General features: G+C 39.5%; 1 long non-coding RNA gene and 1 pseudogene across 2 annotated transcripts in view; one reads left to right on the plus strand and one right to left on the minus strand.

Annotated features, from left to right (window-relative positions):
- LOC144454506 (uncharacterized) overlaps positions 1 to 16074 on the plus strand; it is a 33854-nt gene extending 17780 nt beyond the window's left edge. The window contains exon 4 of one of the 2 annotated variants that reach the window (XR_013482944.1): positions 15353 to 16074. This is a non-coding gene — a long non-coding RNA (uncharacterized LOC144454506). Of the gene's footprint in view, positions 1 to 4558; positions 5639 to 15352 lie in introns of those variants that run through there. The other variant, XR_013482943.1, reaches the window with a different exon arrangement.
- LOC110217525 (small ribosomal subunit protein eS26 pseudogene) lies at positions 2717 to 3097 on the minus strand (annotated as a pseudogene).
- Positions 16075 to 17462: the final 1388 nt, after the last annotated feature.

Here is a 17462-nt window from a genome sequence, read left to right on the forward strand (position 1 = left end):
TGAATTCACATGCTTTGCTTGTATAGATACTATGTGTTCAGCACAGTGGATAGAGTGGCCTGGAATCAGAAGGACCTGATTTCAAATCCAGCCTCAGACAGTGACTAGCTGTGTGACCCTGGGCAAGTCACTTAACTTCGTTTGCCTCATTTTCCTCAACTCTAAAATGGGTATAATAATAGCACTACCTTACAGAACTGTTGTGAAGATCAAATGAGGTAATAATTGTAAAACACTTAGCTCAGTGCCTTGCACATAGTCAGCATGGTACAAAGGATGCTGTTGTTCAGTTGTTGTTCAGTGTGTCTGACTCTTTGTGACCCTATTTGGGGTTTTCTTGGCAAAAACACTGGAGTGGTTTGCCATTAACTTCTCCAGCTTATTTTACAGATGAGGAAACTGAGGCAGAGTTAAATAACTTGCCCAGGGTTACACAGCTAGTAAGTATCTGAGGCTGAATTTGAACTAAAGAAGATGAATCTTCTCGACGCCAGGCCCAGCACTCTACTCACCTCACCACCTAGCTGTCCTTGTGCAAATGTTAGCTATTAGCTATTGTTCTTCTTCCATATTGTCTTTCACATCTGTGAATTTGCATTTCTGATCATTTGTTTTGTTTCTTTGGAGATTCACTATGGTGGATTTAAATGTTTCTATTCTGCCTATTATTTCTGCTGGGCTGTCCATAAGTTCTGCTTTCATGACTCTTATTTATCTTTTGAACCATTCACAAATACCATGATGTGATTCCACGTGCTATTGGAAAGCCAAAAAGATCTCTGCTTCATCAGGCATTGGTTCATTTTGCTTTGTCTTGAAATATTCATTCAGAGAAAATTGGACTCATTTAGATGTCCTGGAGACCATCTTTCCTTCTTTTACTAAAATCTTGTTGATTTATTTGCTTGTTCTCTAGATTTTTAAATGAATTTTCTTCCTCCTGGGATCTTTGGTAATTTCAGTTTTTTCCACCCTTATTCTCACTGCTCATTTTCTGACACCTTCCCTTTTGATGGCAGATCCCCAAAGGCTGGACCTCAAATCTTATCTCAGCCTCTTCCTGTGCTGAAAAATTTACTTTTCACTGTTTCAGTCCTTGCTTCAAGTGACTTTTGAGGGGAACAGAACTGGCCCCAGCGGATGACAATCTTTTTCCTTCAGGCCTGCTCAAGCCTCCCACATATGTTGGCAACCCACCCTTGTTCTCTCTAGCAGAGTACTACTACAGAATGTGCTGTGGGGCTGTCACCCTAGACAGAACAAATTTCTTCTCTCTTTTACTTCTACCTCCTCTGCAGAATGGGAGTGGGGCATGGGGCCAGATTTGAGTTCTATTCTTTGTAGCCACAAAATGATTGGGTGAGGGTAGGGAAAGGGAGAATGGTGTTGGCAGGGAGCAGCAAGGAAATTTCTGAATGGATGCTAAAGTACAGTCAACCAGCATTTATTCAACACATACTTTTCACGAGGCATTAAATACTAATTGCTGGGGACAGAAAGAAAGGAAAAAGATAGTCCCTGCCCTCAAGAAGCTCATTATGGGAGGAGACAATAGACAAACAAGTATGTACAAATAAGGTATATACAAGTTCAAATCCGACCAGACACTTGATACTTACTAGCTGTGTGACCCTGGGCAAGTCACAACTCCCATTGTTTCACTAAAAAAAAAATAAGCTATATACAGGATAAATAGGAAATCAACAGAGAGAAAGCCTTAAGAGGCACAACAAGACTTGTGGACACATTTTTCCTAATTTGTCAGACAAAAGGGGGAGCTGGGGGAAGAGCATGGAATCTTCAGACTCTCAGCCACTGAGCTTAATTTCAACTTGGGGAAGCATGGTGAAGTGAATAGAGCTCTGGACGCAAATGTGAATCCTGCCTCAGGCATTTATAATCTCTGTGGTCATAGGCAGGCATGATGTTAGTGGGATAGTTTGTGAACACTGAAAAAGGATTTCTAAACTTTAGTTTGGCTTCATCAAAAGCAAATTTTGCTCAAGTAACCTTATTTCCCCTTTTGATGTGATTATGAATCTGGAGGAAAATCATAAACAAAAAAGAGTTTACTTTGTATTTCAGTAAAGTAGTTGACCAGTCTTGGATCCAGCTAAGATCTGGGATCATCTCTCTGTTTTTCCCTCATTATACTTTCTCCACGTATGAGGTGCTCAGAAGGACAAGCACCTCTGGTGTGAGGGCTGTTAAGCCCTTTTCAGGGCTGCTCATCCACCTTTGGTGTCCATCTCTCACCCAACTCCCACTTGTGTCTCCAAGAAGCCGTAGCATGCTCAGTGGCCACAACCGGTAAACTGTCAGACAGTTAGCAGACAGGCTAAATCAAGTTGAGGGTTAGGGACAAGTCTCAAACCCTTTGGTGAATTGGGGAGTGTCTACCCCAGCAGAACGAAAGGATGAGAACAATGTGTTCCAACAGCCATGAAGGCATCTAAAATAGGTTCTGTGGAGCTCTTAGAGCTTTGATCAGACATTGAAGATGCCAAGATCGTCCACCGCATTCTGGGCCATCTCCACAGTCGTCCTGACTTTTGTCTTGCCACTGGACTTGGATGACTCTGAAAGAGAGAGTGAGGCTGATGACTTTGTGTAACTCACTTAAATCCAATTCACGTACAAATCAAGACATCACTTGTGATGTTACTGGTCCTCTTTTTTTTTTTTAAGGTTGACCAACAGTTTTATTTTTCTCTGATCAGTTCAGGAATGTTGATGGGCAGACAGCTCTTTGCATGGGCTTTGGAGGGGGTCTGGGAGCAGCACCAGCAGTTCTGAAGTGGGCTGGGGGTATCCGATCCTTTCGGGCCTCACGGGACCGATTCCTCACTAGCTTGCTGTGGATTGCGCAGCTCACACAGTAATGCAGTTTCATATACAGTTTGGGCAGCACGTAGGAGTCGAAGATGCTGGCCTCAGAGATGTCCCTGATGGCCGCAGCTTCCACAATGTTGTGGATGATGAACTTCTTGATGGCCTTGTCCTTGGGCACGCAGCGGGCACAGTTGGTGCAGCCGATGGGCTGCACGTGGCTGCGGCCCTGCTTGGCTCACCCTTTGTTCTTCTTCTTCTTGGTCATCTTGGAAGCCAGGAACCGAAAAAGCTACTAGTCTTCTTAAAAAACAAAAGGCAAAGGTCAGTGAGGTGGTGCAGTGAATAGAGCACCGGCCCTAAAGTCAGGAGGACCTGAGTGCAAATGTGGCCTCAGACCAAACACTTGACACTTCCTAGCTGTGTGACCCTGGGGAAGTCACTTAACCCCAATTGCCTAAAAAAACCCAAACCAAAACAAAAAAACCAAAAGACAAACAATAGCTTCCAACTCTGTACCTTTGTATTGGCTGTCCTCATGCCTGGAATATACTCTTCCTCACCTTCTACCTCATAAGATCTCTCTCTTTCTTGAAGATATAGTTTAGGCACCATCTTCTGCATGAAGCCCTTCCTGATTCCCCCAACTACTAATGCCTTCCCTCCTAAACTTTATATTTAGCTAATCTGTATGTACATGTGTATTTATTAACTTCACATTTACGCTGTATATATTTTTATGTGTACTTGTCTCCCCCATGGAGGCACCCAGGTGAAGCAGTGGATTGAGCACTGGGCTTGGAGTCAGGAAGACCTGAGTTCAAATCCAGCCTTAAACATTTATTAGCTAGATGACCCTGGTCAATCATTTAACCTCTGTTTCCTCAACTGTAAAATGGGGATAATAGTAGAACCTATTTTTCAGGGTTCTTATGAGGATGAGATAATATTTGTAAAAAATTCTTAGCAGAGTGACTGGCATGTAATAGACTCTTTATATATGCTTATTCCCTTTCCTTCAGAATGCAAGCACCTTGCAGGGGTGGGGATGGGGATTTTCTCCTTCATTGCACTTCTATTCCCAATGCCTGGCACAGTGCTTGACACTTGGTAGATGCTTAACAAATACCTGTTGATTGATTAATTGATTGCTCCTCCTGGACCAGATAGAGACATGTAAGGTTGATGTAGGTAGATTGAGAGCTGGTCTTTAGGATCATAGACTTGGAGCTAAGCAGGACCTTAGACATAACCTATTCAAACCTCATCATTTTATAGATAGGGAAACTGAGGCTTAGGGATGTTAAGTAATTTACTCATGGTGATACAGGTAAGCAGCAGAGTTGGGATTAGAACCCATGTTCTTTGACTCTAAATCCAAAGTTTTTTTTTCCCATGATGAGCAGACTCCATCGTTCCATGGTAACTTGCAGGTAGTTCTGGGGGTATGTCCTTGTCTCTATACCACTTAATATATATTTTTTAATAAAACAGTTGGATGAAGATGTCAATAGAATGCTTATCAAATGTGTGGACAACACTAAGCTAATATATTAGATTGACAGAGTCAAGTTCCAAAAAGGTCTCAACAGATTAGAATGATAGGTCCAATCTATGCTCCAATATATCAACAGATCCCCAATGTCCCCTCCTTCTCACTGTGCAGGTATCAGTCTATCCATAGCTTCTCAAGTTAGTAAGCATTTATTCGGTATTCTCCCTACTCCAGGCACTGTGCTGAGTGACGAAAGTACACATGCAAGTAGAAAGAAAGACAGTCATTGACCTCAAGAAGCTTACATGGAGGAAGACAATACATGAAAAAAGGTGAAAGGGGGCCAGGTATCTGGTGTGGGGCTATCTAGAGTGAAGCCTGGAGAGGAGGGAGACATGGCTGGCTTGTGTGCCATCCTTAAATGGAGGTTCTGGGAAGATGTCCAATCAGAAGGAGATCCTTTGGGGCAGAAGATACTTCTCATGTGTGAATTCTAGGACTGGAATGAGGCTTCAGGGTGAAGAACTGGGGTATAGTAGAGGAAGTCTGGAATTCAGCAAAGAGAAGAATAAGGATCCTGGGCAATTCTTGCCCATGTATTAAAAATCAATCCTCAAAAGATCTAATATATTGGAGATCTTCCAGATGATTAACTGACAGGATGGTTAAGGTCCTCAATGAGGACCATTTGAAGAAACTTGGGATTGTTTAGTCTGGAGAAACAAAGACTTTTTTTTGATATGGTAACTATATTGAAATATCTGAATTACTTTCACACGGAAGAGAGATCAAACTCATTCTGTCAAGTCCTGGAACCCAAGAAGTTATACTATGGACGGACCATAAAAAAGCACTGATTTCTTCTTCGAGAATCTACTGTGTTTCATTCAGTCATCCTGCTTCATGGTCAAAGTCATAACCAGAGCTCATCTCTATGTTGTGCCTTAATGTTTGTACTATATATATGCATATATATGTACATACATACATACATATACATACATACATACACACACACATATACACACACATGCATATCTCCTTAGGCTCAAGTCTGCCAGAAACAATTTTATTTAATATTAACCTAATATCCAAGCATTTCTAGCTTAGAAAGAGACATGTACAAACTGGCATAGTTTCCACATGTCCTCTGACATGATTCTGACCCAAGATAATATTAAGTAACATTTATAGGAATCTAGAATGAGGAAAAGATCATAACATGTAATATGGAGTTTTGGTTAATACTCCAGGATGGTTGACTCATAATCCCATTCCCCTCTAAACTCCGTAAATAAAGGAACCTGTCTTTGCTAGATATTAATATTCTTTGTTAATGGAGAAGTTTGAGTCATGGAGTCAATCAGCACCAAATGGTTGGAGAGGCAATAATGTAAACAAGATGAGTTATTCTTTGTTAAAAGGTTAGGTACCACTCTTAATCCTCTTACCAAGGAAAAGATCTTATTTACCTCAACTGATAAATGGTCAAATGACATGAATTAGCAGCTTTCAGAGGAAGAAATCAAGCTATCAATAACCACATAAAAATACTTTAATTCACTGATAAAAGAGTATTGAAATATCTCTGAGGTACCACTTTACACCCATCGGATTGGCTAAGATGACAAATGCTTGAGGAATCGTGGGAAAACAGGTATAGTAATGCTCTGTGTGGAGCTATGAACTAGTTCACAAAGTCTAGAAAGCAATTTTGAATTCTGTCCCCAAAGCTATTCATATGTTCATACCCTTTAACCTAGCAATATCACCACTAGGGCTATACTCCAAAGAAATCAAAGAAAGATGAAAAAGAGTCATATGCACAAAAATATTTATAGCAGATCTTTTTGTGATGCCAAAGAATTGGTGACTCAAGGTACATCCATCAATTAGAGAAGCCCTTCTTTCTTTCCTCCTTTCTTCTCTCCTTCCCTCTCTTTCTCTTTCTTTCTTTCTTTCTTTCTTTCTTTCTTTCTTTCTTTCTTTCTTTCTTTCTTTCTTTCTTTCTTTCTTTCTTTCTTTCTTTCCTTCCTTCCTTCCTTCCTTCCTTCCTTCCTTCCTTCCTTCCTTTCCTTCCTTTCCTTCCTTCCTTCCTTCCTTCCTTCCTTCCTTCCTTCCTTCCTCCTTCCTTCCTTCCTTCCTTCCTTCCTTCCTTCCTTCCTTCTTCTCTCTCTCTCTCTCTCTCTCTCCTCTCTCTCCTCTCCTCTCCTCTCTCTCTCTCTTTCAGTCTTTCTCTTTTTCTCACTAATAAGATAATTGTTTTTATGACTATACATATCTGTAATGTTCCCTCCCCCCCATTCAACGGATGGGAAAAGAAGAGGAGAAAGAAAATTTGTAACCAAAAATAAAATAAAATTAAATTTAAGGAAAAAAAAGCTTTTTGTGGCCAACCTATCACTCACCTTTCCAAGGGATTTTCCCAAGGATTTTAGAAAGGGCTTTAGAGAAAAATGTTATTTCTTAACTAAAAAGAGGTTTTAAAAAATATTATTTCATGGATTTTTATAAAACATTTCCCTCATTACACCCTTGTATGAGAAGTAGGAAAAGTATCACTCCCATTTCCAGGTGAGGAAACCAAGTTTCAGGGAAGTTAAACGATGTGTCCAGGGTTACACAGCTAGGCAGTTATGGAGCTGAGAGATAAACTCATGCCTTCTGCCTCTAAAATCGGGGATTATTACTATAGTGTGCTTCCCCTAATGAGGTAATTTTTTTCTTATTATACTATTTATTAAAATGAAGCTTTTACAGCCTATTTAAAATGTCACATTTCAACCGCAGAATATTTAATAAAACCATCACCATATGAAATGCGTACAGACAAAAATGTCAGAATAATAGAATTAAAACTAAGCAATATGTATACTATGATCAAAATGTAGATGAGAGCCCAGGAACAGCTGAGTTTTCAAATTATTGGTGTCCTCCATAAAATGATCACATTTTAAACCAGTTATAGTGAATGCAGCTCACCTCATAAAGAAGGTCTTTGGTTGATAGTGACTGTATCATCAAAGAAAATGAGGCAAGAGTCCTCTTGGTTTATTTTAAATGAATGAATGAATGAAAAAACAATTTATTAAGAGCTTACTATGGGCCAAGGCTTGTGCTAAACAATGGGGAAGCAAATAGAAGTTAGACAGTCAGTGTTCTCAAGGAGCTCATACTCTGAGGGGGAAAAGCCCATTAAAAAAGGTTCAGTTGCAGGGCAATTGGAAATGTCCTAAAGTGCTGTAGAGGAGCATGTGCCAGAACTCAAGAGGTCCTTAGGATGCAGAAATAGTAAAGATGGTAGTGCTTGGGCACTGCAGGGCATTGGCGCAAAGTACTTGATACAGCATGGAGGGTCTTAAAAGACAGTGGTGGGACATCTGGTAAGACTTGGTACTTCTCCATCGTGCTGTAAAGAATAGAGTAGTTGACTGCTCTATCAGTCAAGCTCTGTTCGGTTATTTTCAGTCGTGTCTGACTCTTTTGACCCTTTTTAGGGTTTTCTTGGCAAAGATACTGGAGTGGTTTGCTATTTCCTTCTCCAGTTCATTTTACAGATGTGGAAACTGAGGCAAACAAGGTTAAGTGACTTGCACAGGGTCACACAGCTAGTAAGTGTCTGAGGCCAGATTTTAACTCAGGCCTGACCCTCTATCCACTGTGCCATCTTGCTGTCCTGTAAGGAATTTATAAGAACTTCAAGTTAGCCAGAATCAAATTTACCCTGTTAGGTTTTAGCAGTGACTCTGTAGGTGATGAATGTTTTGATTGCAATAATGTAGCTTTCAGGATCATTGACCATAATGAAAAAGCCCTTCAAGTCTGGCTCATCTTTAGACTGATACTGGTTATCATGGATAAGGGGGATGTTGGAATTAAAAGATGGATGTAGTTCATGTCCATCAGGGAGGCTTCCTTACTGAAGGCCTCCAGGTTATTTCCATCTTCTTTCAGTTGCAGCTCCACTGGGCAGGAGCATTATGGAAGGGAGTTGTCAATGGACAGAAACATTTCTTTCTTCCCCCACCCCTTCTCTGCTGCTGCCACTCTTATGAAGAATATTTTTTTAACAGAACCAGTACTCCTGCTTCCTGTATTCTGAGTGAAATGGTGGAGAGTACAGAGTATTTTGTATTTAGAAAACAACATGCTTGAATCTTCATGAATGTCATGGATTTGTTTCTTTCCAACATCCCCTTTCCTTATCACTGCTCCCCATCTAAAGGCAAAAACTTAATGTTGATGACCCTGAAGGGCAAATGGAAAGGCTCAGGAAACCTTATGTGTAGCAGTAGTGTAAATAGCAAGGTCCAATAGTACTTATGAAGCAATGAGGAGGCAAAGGGAAGGAAACATAGAGCTTGACTCATTACCATTGGAAAGTGGAGAGTAGGGCTAAGTAGGATTCTGGGTTCCCTCTGATAGGAGTAGGGATGGGGAATCTAGCCAGAAGAGAAGAGGAGAAAGGAATATTGTCAAGAAAGTAGGGGCAGGGGAGGACTCTAGGGCAGCCTAAGGCAGAGAAGGAGCTTGGTATTGCTTTGGCTGGGTCCTGTGACTCACCAGGAACCCCGATGTAGTTTGGCATGGCTGACCTGGGAGAAGGGTAAGGGATTTCCCACTTTAGCACAACAGCTCGGCCCTCAGAAATTTTCATTTCTGAATAGTGGTGAAGAAATTGCTTTGCAAATTACACAGCTTCATGTAAGCATGAACTATTACAGGTGTTGTTGCATACTAGAGTTACTGGGCTTGGTGTAAGGAAGACTTAGGTTCAAGTCCAGTCTCTGATACATATTAGTGGTCTAAAATTAGACAGTCACCTAATTTCTTCCACTTGCCTCCAACAACTCCTTAGGACTTTCCTAAATAGATGGGTTATGATCTATGGTAGCGGAAGGAGTTTCCATATCAGAGAGTTCCCTAAGAAACGCCAAATCCTTTGCGTCTTCACATATTATTAAGTGGAAGATAATAAGAATTAGAAGACCAACCCTATCTTAGAGGCCTCAGATTCAGGGAAATAAGTTTTTTTCTTGAAATAAACTTAGGCTTGTCATCTTGATTGATCTATTTGTGTCCATAGAATGTCAAAGGACCTAGAGGACATCCCTTAGCACATTTGGTGAGCCTCTCTTTTGGAGAATTTGTGGGATGAGATGGGCAAAAATTGTACAAGATAGGTATGGATGGGTTGTAATCTGAATCAATAGGGGGTGTATCTTTATTATTATATTATATTATATATTAACATAATTATATTATTATAAAACTATTGAAATGTCAATGTATTGATTGAATTAAACAGAAGGAGAAGAAACAGGATCCAGTTAGGCTCTTTGGGGTTATTTAGGTGGCAAGATGTGGTTCTAGTGAGGGGTGAAAAAGACCCTTTTCTTCTTCAGTAGAAAAACCTGCCTACATAGTAATTGTCAGGAGAGGAGGGGAGGGGAGCAAAGACTAAGGCACCACTCAGCCTCCTCCATGTTATTCCAAAACACCAAATCCTTTCAGAGCTGAGACTCTGCTTGACCAGAAACACACAAAATGTATCATACCCAAAGTCCTCAGAAATAAATCAGCATGTCCTTGGACTCTCAATAAGTTTCAGTGGGGGGTGGACTGGTAGCTCTGGAAACATGTTCCTGGAATGGCCCCTATAGCCTCATTCACCCTTGTTACATGTAGAGTATGTGTATACTTTTTTCCAGATCTACTCTTTCAAGTGTGTGGCATCTATGGCAGAGATTCTTAACCTGGGGACCACAGACCTGTGAGGGGTCACTTGATGGATTTTAAGGGATCTTTGAACTCTTATCAGAAAAAATTACATCTTTAATTTTACAAACCTTTAACTAAAATGGAGTATTTCTTTCCATAATTTAAAGACATCATTCTGAGAAGGTGTCCATAGTTTTCATCAGACTGCCAAAGGGGTCTATGACAAAAATATAATAAAAGTGAAAAACCCCAGATCTGTGGCAACACGTAATATACCTCCCACCTGGGCAAAGGTGAAACTTTTAAGATATACCTTGAAGGTTTTGGCACACTTTCAGAGCTTTTAGTGGAGGTAGTCATATGGAAGGCCAACCCAGTTTTTATCTGTGTCCCCAGAAAAGACTTTCTTAATTTCTGAGTTTAGTCTACCGTAGAAATTTGCCATACAAATCAAGACCAGCTCAGATTTACTCATACTGCACAAAATAAAAAACTAAAAAGAGCACTTGCTGAAGCAGAGATTATGGATTGTGTAGGGCAGAAACAGAGGAAGATTACTTTTCTCCTGTGTATTTGGAAGGAAATCAGCTTGGGATCTAAGAGGAAACCTTATGGTTCAATCTCATTTTATGATGCCATTGTTTTTCAGTCCTGGGACTTTTGGGCATCTAGCTTCTTTGCTATACCACATGCAGATTACAGCTATGTCTTTCTAGCTGGGCCAAAGGATCCAGTGTACACTTATATCCTTTCAAAAAGGAATTGGTTGGAGTTGTGATTTATATCCCAGTCTCCTATTTGCCAATTAGTGTTTTTTTTTTCATGAGGCAATTGGGGTTAAGTGACTTGCCCAGAGTCACACAGCTAGGAAATACTATGTGTCTGAGGCTAGATTTGAACTAAGGCCCTCCTGACTCCAGGGCCGGTACTCTATTCACTGCGCCACCTAGCTGCCCCATGCCAATTAATTTTTGATAGATTTCCTGGCTTTCTTGATCACATTTCAGACTCCTCTTATCCCTTCCCTCCTCCCTCCTTCCTTCTCCCCCCTCTTCCTCCCCTTTCCTCTCCCCTCCTTCTCCCCCTTCTATTACTCTTAGTTCTCCGCTAATTTTTTGTGACTTTTGGACAAAGTGACAGTTCTCCTCACTTTAAACCTTTTGGTTGGATGATCCACGGAGACTCCTGTTTATCTCTTTTGTGAATAGCTACAAAGCAATTTTTCTGGTCCATGGTCAGGTCATTTCTGTTTTGGCCAGGACTTTGCTGCCCTCTGCAGGCTGCTCTGAAGTATCCAGCTCTGAAGCATCTGTGCTACCCAGATGCAACCTTTGTCACAGAGCTATGTTTGCAGGATGGATGACAACTATGCTTTAGTATTGCCTGCTGTCACCTTGTATGTCCCCTTCTTCATTGTCTCCAAAGTAAAACACTATCATTTTGTGATGAATAAATACGTAACCAATTTGAGGAGAAAGTCCACTGAAGCAGCTAAAAATTGTGCAAGCATAGATAATAAAGACAATCTAATATAGGGGACATACAGAAAAGCAAAGCTAAAGAAAAAGTCCCAAATAAGAAAATACAATCTGCTATACTTATTATTGAGATATTAAAATATATAATGAAGAAGGACCATTATGTGAACTTTGCACATGTACTTTAACTGCAGGAGAAACAAAACCAAATAAATTGAAATGACATTTTAAAAGTGGACGCTGGTAAGCCAAAGTACTTTTTCCAGAGAAAACTAGGTAATTTTGATAAGCAAAACCAAACTGTTTCAAAACCATATCTGTGATATCAAAAGAATTTTTTGCATTATGGAAGGCTCCCCACAGAGTTTTTGAAAGTAAAACATCTCATGTGGTAGATAAGCATTAGTGCCTCCTGTAGTTATATGCTTAGGAAATTATATGCAAAGCAGCACCTTGAATAGTTCTGCTTGCAGATACTTTGGTAAAAAGTATTACCCATATGGCTGTAGACATTTTGACCAAATAACTGAGAAACTAAAATCTTTGCATTCTGCATTATAAGAGGATGAGGCTAATTTTTTTTAAAAAGCTCATGTTAGTTTCTGAAATTAATGCCAGTGAAGATTTGTTATCTGGAATGTCTTTTAATAGCAATGCCACATCAAGAGAAAATGGTATTATATTTGACAGATTCAAAAAATGAAAATGATATAATGTGGGAGCATTGTATTGGACTGTGCACTGTTGAACTTCACATGATGTCAGGACAAAATATCACATGATGTCAGAACAAGTCCACAAGAGCACTAGTCATAAATATGGCCCCTTGTTCAATTTGACACATTCCATGCTTAGCAGGCAGAAATTTGTATCGACAAATATGTAAGGGGTCCCGTAGAGTTTTTAAATGGTTACAATGGTAAACAACTATAAAAACAAATACACTAAAAGGAAAGTTCTTTGCAAAATTGTATAATATGAAGTTATACATAACATACCTCTATATTTTTGAGAGACAAATAGGCTTTCTTATCCAGAGACTTTCAAAGGGTATTCGAGCTATAAGAAGAAATTACCGTTTTTCTCAAAGATAATGATAAAGAGAAGTAAATTAATTGCAAAATAACAATTTTCTCCTGAAACTTTAGTATTTGATGGATATTTTTAAAAAACTGAGTACTCTAAATAAATTAATGTAAGGTCCTTAAAGTCATGTCCTGATACATAAAATGGGCCTTCACTTATGAAAAATTAGAGGTTGTATTTCCCAATATAGAAACACTAGTCCTATGCGTGAAGTAGAAGAAAATAAAAATCTGTTATTAATCATAGCTTATTAAAGACCAGTCTATGGGTTTTTCTGCTACAGTTATAAATACAAAATATTTATCTGGATTAGTGGTTGAAAAAATTGTGAAGAACAATACCATCGATAGCATCTCATTTTGAGATACTTTGCTATAAATGTAAAAATTCAGAGGACTTTATCAATCAGTAGATATTGCTTCTAATTTTTCTTGTCTTACTTTAGACATTGAGAAGTTCAACTGTCCACAAAAGAGGACAACTTAGATGTTACAATGACTATAGATATGCCATTTGGGGATTAGTTGAAGGATTTCAGAATGTTTTTTCATGGAAAGAAGATGATTCATGAGCATATAATTTATCTTTAAGTATTTAAAAAGCTGTCATATGAAAGTGGAATTAGAACTGATTCCTGAGGGCAGAATTAGGAATAATCTAGGTAGGGGTTGCACAAGTGAATTTAGATTTGATGTAAGAGTAATATTCCCTTGGGATAGTCTCCTTGACTTATACTCACAGGTTGAGTTTCCCGGGGGGGGGACAAATAAAAAAGTTCAAAGTACTCTATGGGTCCAAACTATAGCTCATAAGCCCCCTCTGATGTGCCTTTCAATAATCATAGGATATAATTAACTCAAAACAAAGGCATTTACTGAAATGGCATAGTAAAAAAGATCAGCAAAATATTTGTCCCATAGACCTGAAGTGTACTTTCGCACAAATGTATATGGCGTCAGTGGGAATATTGCACTTGCACAGAGTTCACAAGTAGAGGGAAATACATATAAGGAGCACATGTGGCTAATGCAACTTATATTTTTTGGGTGAGTCTGGGTTGACTAGTAACTTGTGATGTCCTGAAGCTGCTCCTTGTGGGTTGTAGAGGCTCTGATGTGTGACTTGTTTTGTTTGATTCCAGAGGACAGAACCAGGACAGTGGAAGGTATAAAAAAGGCTAATTTATGCTTATTATCAGGAAAAAGCTCCCTAACAATCAAAGCCATCCAAAAGTGGAACAGGATTCCTCAAGAAGTGGTGGGCTTGACCTCCTTAGAGGTCTTAGGCTAGATGACTACTTCTTAGGTTTTTGTAAGTAGGGATTGGACAGTGATTCCAACTCTGGATGTGCTTCTTTCTTCCCTATGTAGATCAGATACTGGAGTTGATGCCCACCTGACGAGTTCTCCCATGTCCCTAGCCCCTCATCACACAGAGTACTGGTTATTTTAGATTTGTAGGAAGTTTTAGAGCTTCACGGATTCTGAAAGTGATGAAACTTTCTTTGATACATAGCAATGTCCCACTATTCTTGGTCAAGAGGATAGGAAAGCTTTACCTTTTATATGGAATAATTTCTAGATACTGAAAAATTAGGAGAAATGGCATATATTGTGTTGTACTGTGTCAACAATAAAGACTTAGAGGCAAAGGAAAGATCTGTTTCTGATATATGCCACATCCCAGCTATTCAAAACTCTTCCTTTCCAATGCTTCCTCAATTCTTCTACTTCAATATTGTATAAAGAGAGCTTTTAGCTAATATTAATCTTCCACTTAATGATTTATATCTCTTATATATGTGGTGATACTTTAGAGTTGGGGGCTGCACTAACCTAATTTCCTTAGTTTAGATTCAAATTCATTCACGTCTAAGCCAAAGATGATGTTGGCAGCCCCATGAAGCAACGTTGCCAGGAGCAGACTAATGGAAACACCATGGCCCATTAGCAGGCAGGCGTGGTGATCCCAATAGAACAACACACCTAGCAAACCCAGCAAAGCACCACACCCAACAGAAACATCATACATGGCCAGGAGCTTGACTAGTGAGAACATTCCAGAAGATATTGAGGGACCTGAAGCATGAGAGGCATGAGTTGCCCCTTTGTAGGTTTTCTCTACGTATGGCCCTCTGATGAATGATCCATATGCATGCGCAGTCTCCCAAATGATAGTGTGCATATTTCTGGGAGATTGTGCTCTGTGTTTATAAGGAGAAGTATCTTATTGCAAATCATCTAACTACGATATTTTATTAAACATCTCTGCTTTCAATTGTGTCTTCTGAGTGACTAGAGAAAAAGTAAATCAGTATGAGTTCATGAGATTCATTTTGACTGGATGTGGGCACTCACAGTACCTTGACTATAGTTTAACTATTCTAGAGATTCCATATCTGCAAAAAGGGGGCCACAGGATTTGTCCTATGGCAGGCCTCAGAGGCCAGACTCCCCTGGTCCTAGGGTATAGGCTTATGTTCTTTCCAAAAGATTAGAGCAGTATCCTTGGCCAGGAATTCAGCTGAGCCCAAAGCTGAAGACAACAAAAATCATAAACAAACATCAGAATTACACAACCCTACCTAGGTTTAATGGTTAGGGAGCTTTTTCCTGATAATAAACATAAATCAGTCTCTTTATATCTTCCACTGTCCTGGTTCTGTCCTTTGGGACCAAACAGAATATTTCCCACATGACAGACTTTCAAATACTTGAAAATAGGTATCTTGTCCCCCTCACAGCCCAATACAACTCTTCTCCAGGATAAAGATTCACAGCTCTTTCAAGTGATTCTCATATGACATTGACTCAAGGCCCTCCACCATCCTGGTTGCTCTCCTTCAAGACTCTCCAGCTTATCAACATCCCTTTGAAGCTGCGGCAGCTAGAACTGAACACAGGACTCTAGAAGCAGTCAGACCACGGCAGAATATGAGAAGACTTTCTTGTTCTTATTCCTGAAATTACAACTCTCTTAACCTGTCCTACAACCACATTTGCTTCTTCTGGCTGGCAAAGCACCCTGCTGACACATTGAGTTTGGAGTCCACTAAAATCTCCAGATGTTTTAAAAATACACTGTTTTCTAATAATTCCTTACCTATTTTAAACTTGTGAAGTTGGTTATTTGAACACAAATGTAAGACTTTATAATTATCCCTGTTGAATTTCATCTTCTTAGGTTCAGTTCAATGCTCTAGCCTGGTGAGATCTTTTTGGTTCCTGACTGTTATCCTTTCTCTTCCAGTATTTCAAGTTATTGATAAAAAAAATGTTAAATAACATAAGACCTTGAAGCATAGATCCCTGGGGCACCCTATTGAAGAACTCTTGTCAAATGACCTGGAAACACTAGTAATTAATCTCTCAGTTGAGCCATCCAACTGGTTCCGGATTTGCTTAAATGTGTCATCATCTAGCCCAAATCTCTCCACCTCCTTTATAAAAAGGTGAGATACTTCCTCAAATGCTCTGCTGAAATTTAAGTAAACTCTATCAATAGTATTTTCTTTATTAATTAAAAAAACTATGAAAAGGTAAGTTTGATCTGACATATAACTTGTTTTTGATGAAATCATGTTGTCTCTTTGTAATCATCACTTCGTTTTTCCCCATTTCATTTTATTTTTCAACTAACAAGCCTTCATTCTCTTTCTGTCTACCGCCTGCAAACATTTAAAAGAAAAAAGGCAAAACATGCATAGTCAAGCAAAACATATTCCCATGTTGTCCATGTCCAAAAATGTGTGTCTCCTTCTGCTTCTTGAATCCATCACTTCTGTCAGAAAACGGAGGGGGTGCCCATCAATTGTTGTTGTTGTTTGTCCCTCATTCTAAAAGAGGACTGTGACATCAGGAAGGAGATATCATGACTTGCAAGTGAATTGGATTTGAGTGAGGGAGGGCTGTGCAGAGTCACCAGCCTCACTTTCTCCTGTGGAGCCATCTGTGTCCAGTGGTGAAGTATAGATCAAGACTATTGGAGATTGCCCCGGATGTAGTGGGAGTCCTTGGCCTTTTTAAACTAAGGTCTTTCCCAAGTCTCAGTTTGACTGAGGCGATGCCCATTCAGTGATTAAGGTTAGGTAAGAAATAAGTCAGAGAAAGATCTTTTTACCTAGTCAAAAAAAAAAATAATCTGGGAGAGGAAGACCCTCAGGGTTTCTGGCAAACAATTGCTATTTACATTCACTCTGAGCCAATCAGGGCCCAAACAATGACCAAGTGGGATTGGCCTGCCCATCCATTGAGGAATGGCTGAATACATCATGGAATATATGAAAGCAATAGAACAATAATTCCTTTTATAGGTTTTTAAAATTTGGTACAGGATTTTGAGTACAGAAAATACATGAAAACTTAGAGCTATTGATATTATTCCAACTTTAAGCAGAGTCAGCTAGGTGACCTCTCACTTTTAGGAAAGTGGTTCTTGACTTGACTGTAATCACACAGATAAGTGGGAGAGATGTGAGTTCAAATGTAGGTGGTTCACTTCTAAGTCCAGTGCTGTGTTGTAAGTGAAGAGGAGATGTCTTGATCTTCAAGCAGTAAGAGGTTCTAGGGTCTGCTTAAGTATTCCTATCTACTCAATCTCCAGTCATTAGCTGGACCTTTATGAAGTTGAAATTCTTCCTCTAAGATGAAACCTGCTTCAAAAGCAGGAGAAATGAGGGTGCTATAATAATAATGATAGCTTCCGTTTTTTTTTTTCACAAGAGCTTCACAATTTACAAAGTGCTTCCATTTTAGCAAATTGTTAGGTTGGTGGTACATACGTTATTTTCATTTGACATGTGAGAAAATGACGACTCAGCACAGGTAGAGCTGAGCCCAGGTCTTCTGATTCTA

The sequence above is a fragment of the Phascolarctos cinereus genome, unplaced genomic scaffold (assembly GCF_003287225.1).
Source record: "Phascolarctos cinereus isolate Bilbo 61053 unplaced genomic scaffold, phaCin_HiC Scaffold_726;HRSCAF=1367, whole genome shotgun sequence".
Classification (NCBI taxonomy): Eukaryota; Metazoa; Chordata; class Mammalia; order Diprotodontia; family Phascolarctidae; genus Phascolarctos; species Phascolarctos cinereus.